Raw genomic sequence first — 4,544 nt, 5'->3', positions numbered from 1 at the left:
TGTATATGCTGGCTGCCAGTTGGTGCAAATGTAGCTCCAGCATAATTGTGCAAATTGACAATGAAAGAAAAGGTGATCCCTTGTTTCCAGGGCTTGCAGGTTGCACATGACACATAATTGTGGTCAAGCATTTGAGTGGATCAGGTGATGGTGGCGTCAAGACATTGGCAAATGTTCTGTTATTCTTCGAGAGTGTACCGGGTACTCTGGTACTCCCTAATCTGAAAATATCACTCTAAATCTGATGAAAAGATTCAGAAAAAATATGTTTGACATATGCAGAATTGTATGGGAATACTGAGTATAATCAACGTCGAGGAGCACTCGTTACTTTCTTGAACAATCCATTACATGCCTCTTATTTGTTTTTATTTACGTTGATGCAAGATCAGATTGCTTTTTTCCCACCTATGAATATCCTGTTAAAAAGAGCAGTTTATAAGGAAAAGGGATTGAAAGCCTTAAAAGACCGAGGGGCAATACATCCTTCCAATGCAAGAAGACAAAAACACAATGTAAAGACCTAGATACATATTATTTTTTAAAGGAGGATTACCCCGGTCTTTGCATTTGGACGATGCATGCAGCCATTTTATTAATTATTTATAAAGACCTTACAAAGTAATACATCATGTAGTCTGAAGCCACTATCTTAGCAACAAGTGTAAATAGTCCGAGCCTAATACCAAACAGACATCGCACAAATGCCTAACATCTAAAGACAGAGGCCCCAACCAAGCCACATACCTGGTTTGGGGCACAAGCTGGTCCGACGCACTTTCTGTGTCACCGGCGCCATCTTCCATCAATCCATCTTTAGAGGAGAAACAAATGCACCGACTTTGCCAAGCCTTTCTAGCATCGACGCCACCATGATGCCAGACAGCACCCTCCTCCTGCGTGAGTCCATCTCCGCGCGTCGGACGCTGAGTCTCCACAGTACCATGCCGCCAAGATCTGCCGCCACCAATGTGTGAGATGAAGCACCGCTCCACCAAAGAATCCGTCCTCTGGTCCCTTGATCATGTGTATACCTCCAAGAATGACGCCCACAAGGAGGGAACGACACCAGAGCACCGTCGACATCAGATCTAGGGTTTCCCCGGAGGTAGCAGAGAGTGGTCTTGAACTTCTCCATGGTGATGCCTTCAAGAACGAAACGACGCAGATAGAGTCGCCATTGCCAGCCTTGACAGTAGTCGAAAGCAAGTTTTCACCCAGATCTGTTTGAAGGAATCCAACTCTCATGCACGGACTGCCGCCACCACCAGGCTGAGCACACGCCGCCGCCGGCACCTCCACGATGCCCAGAGGCCGCGAGACTCGCCGCCACCACGCCTGACATGCAGCCACGGCCGGGCCCGAGCACCACCCAGATCCAATCTGGGGTCAAGAGCCCCAGGCCGCAGCCGTTGTGTAGGCGGCACCGCCGGACGGGGACAGGCCCTCCAACCCGCCGCAGAGCGAGCCGTCGTCGAAAATTCGAAGCGCCGCGCTACCAAGCCCACCGGGAGCGACTGCGGCGCCGCGAGGAAGAAGGGAGAGCCGCGCCAGGGGAGAAGCCCCGTCGCCGCCGACTCGGCGGCGGCGAGGGGGGGAGGGAGGAGGGTGGAGGAGGGCCGGTGGCGGGGGCGGCCAGGGTTCCCCCGTGTCGCCTCCAAGAGGGACACGGGGGACGGGCAACACAACCAGGCCCGGCCCATAGGCCGGGCAAATGGGGCGCCCGCCCTGCCCCCAGGAGAAAGGGCCCCGCCCAGGTAGTACATACAGTGCATCTACGGTCTTATCTAAAAACAACTGTCCGAGGTCCAGGAGTCTAGTCTATGTCAAGAAAAATAGAAAGGCCCATACCACGCTTCAGTCAGCCCTAGCAGACCAGTCGACTATAAGTCGACATTGCCCTAGGCTCTAACTACTGTTGACTTCGACAACCCCACTTCTCTCCTTGCCATTTTCTTCCTAGGTCACGACCAACCACGAATGGAGGCCAAACCGCCAATGGTGCGATTCAATCATTTCCCAACTAATTTTCTTTCAATCCGTGATTATTCTACTCTTTCCCTTGCCGTTTCAGAGATGGTATTTGTACGTCGATTATTCTACTCCCAAATTCCAATCACCGATGCAAGAAAAAAAAATCCATATCGAGTGCTTTTGTTCATTCCCTGGCATTTTTCTATGCAACATGGTGTTCCGTCTTCTAGCAAATATTTGTCCAATAATGGTAACAAAAACTGGATAGTTGTGCTGTTAACATTCAAAAACTAGTTGTTTGACATGACCAATTGACAAAAGAAGTAAGCTCCAACATAAACTTATATGTCCCTGTAACACATTTGTATGTCTTCGGTTTGGATGCTTCTAATCTACGCTATTTTTCATCGGTGGCGGTTGCTGTTCAAGCGTGCTGGTCCTATGGGGCCTTAGCAAGACGACTTTTCGATTGTCTACTACAACAAGCTGTGCCCGGCTCCGGCGATGGAGGGGCGATAACGGCGCCGCGTCTTCGGCTCGCCTCGGTGCTTGTAGTCGTCGCTAAATGGTCTACGAATCTGGATATAATTTTTATTTTTGATGTACGTTATACTGCCATGATTGAAGCTGAATAGATTGAAAGTTTTTCCCTAAAAAAAAGGCTCAAGCAATAATTCGTTTTGACAAGCTTATTTATCGTACAAAAGAAATATATTAGCTATTTGTTTGCAAATAAGGCCTCTTGTTGCATCTTGCCTCAGGCCCCAATGTATGTGGTCCAGCCCCGAACACAATGCAAAGGACAACCGCCTAAACTTCATAAGAGCATATCCACCCACGCCCCAGGAACGCCCCCCAGTCCATTTTTCTAGCATTGGCGGTAAAAAATTCTCCCATTCACGCCCCCAAAGCCTCATTTTTCGCCGGATTTGGAGAAAAACAACGCCGGCAAACCCACCCCGAACCCAGCCCTCCGGGGGGCAGCTGGGCGTGCCGGCGGTTACTTTTTCTTGCTGTTGGCCCACTCTCAGTCTCCCACCTCCCTCTCTCCTCTCTTTTCAGCTGGGCCCCGCCCACGTGCCCTCACCCTCTCTCCTCTCTTTTCCTCTCTCCTCTCCTATGCCCCTCTCTCCCGAGCGTGCCGACGAGGCAGCGGGGCAGCAAGGTCGGCGTCCAGCGTCCGGCGTGCAGGGCAGCGAGGGCGCGTGGCCGGCGTCCGGCGTGCTTGACGAGGTCGCCTCGGGCGGATGCTTCGCAGGCTCGCCGGCGTGAGGAGGCGCCTGGGTGCATCTCCACGCCCTGCTTCCTCTTCGACGAGCACTCACGCCGCGCCCTGCTTCCTCCCCGCCTCCTCGACGCCCGCCCGGCCACACGCGCCCTGCTTCCTCCTCGCCGAGCTGCGGTAGTGGCCTCGACCTTGGCGTGGCTCGGCCCGGTACTCGTCCTCACCGGCCTGCTCTGCGCGCTGGTCTGTGTCGGCCTCGGCCTCGTGTTGTGGTGCGCGTGCTCGTCCTCCGCCTTGGCCTCGTGGCACGGACGCCCCGCTCATCGCCAACGCGCGCTCCCACCGTCAGGTACGTCGCCGACGGCGGCGAGGCGTTGGAGGCGGACGGGTATGCCATCTGCCTCGCCGAGTTCGATGACGGCCAGGACATGCGGGTGTTGCCGCAGTGCAGCCACGCATTCCATGCGGCATGCGTCAATGTCTGGCTACGCTCGCACTCCCGGCGGGCGACCCCGTAGCGGCGCGCGAAGGCCGCGGCCAGCGCGCCCCAGGGCATGAAGCGCGCGACATGGTCCTGGCGGAGGTCGAGCGCGCGCCACAGGCGTGATCCGCGGGCGTCTTCGCGGCATGCGTGGTGCTGAGCCAGCAGTTCCACGCGTGGGCGCACGAGAAGCGCCGCCGCCTGCCGCCCGGCGTCGAGGTGCTGTAGGACGATGGCGTCCTGGTGTCGGGCGCGCAGCACGCCGCGCACCACCGCCAGCCCTACAGCACCAACTACTGCATCCTCAGCGGCATGTGGAACGGGGTGCTGGATAGGCACAAGGTGTTCGAGGCGCTGGAGATGGTCGTCTTCTTCTGCACCGGCGGTGCCACCGCCGCCGCGCGCCACAGGGACGTGATCACCAACACCCGCTCATCCTAGTCGGCTCCCGCTTCTCGCCTCCTGGGGGCGCAACCAGTGGAAAAATTTCTGCCCCCAAGCCAAAGTTCTCGCCTGCAGCCCCCCCAGAAGGCGAAAAAAATGCCTCTTGAGGGCTCAACGGCTGGAGATGCTCTAAGCATTTAAATCTAGGTGGTTGCAATAAGGCAAGATCAGATTGTGAAGCCAGCCAGCACCAGAGAATGCACGTGTCTATCTACCTTGTGCTTTCATTCTAATAAATAATACAAAAGCTTGCATTCCAGCGTCCTCTGTTAAGTCTCCCGTCCTTTCAGTCCATCTGTCTCTCAGTTGCAGGAAGTGCTAGCTACTTCTAGTTCTTCCAACATTCACGGCCAGACATATTGCACCTGGCTGGCACCAACACATACACCTCTTTCTGAACGTGCATGTTTATATATATGC

Source organism: Triticum aestivum, chromosome 7A (genome assembly GCF_018294505.1).
Source record: "Triticum aestivum cultivar Chinese Spring chromosome 7A, IWGSC CS RefSeq v2.1, whole genome shotgun sequence".
Taxonomy (NCBI): domain Eukaryota; kingdom Viridiplantae; phylum Streptophyta; class Magnoliopsida; order Poales; family Poaceae; genus Triticum; species Triticum aestivum.
The sequence above is the reverse complement of the archived record's forward strand: the minus strand, read 5'-3'. Positions refer to the sequence as shown.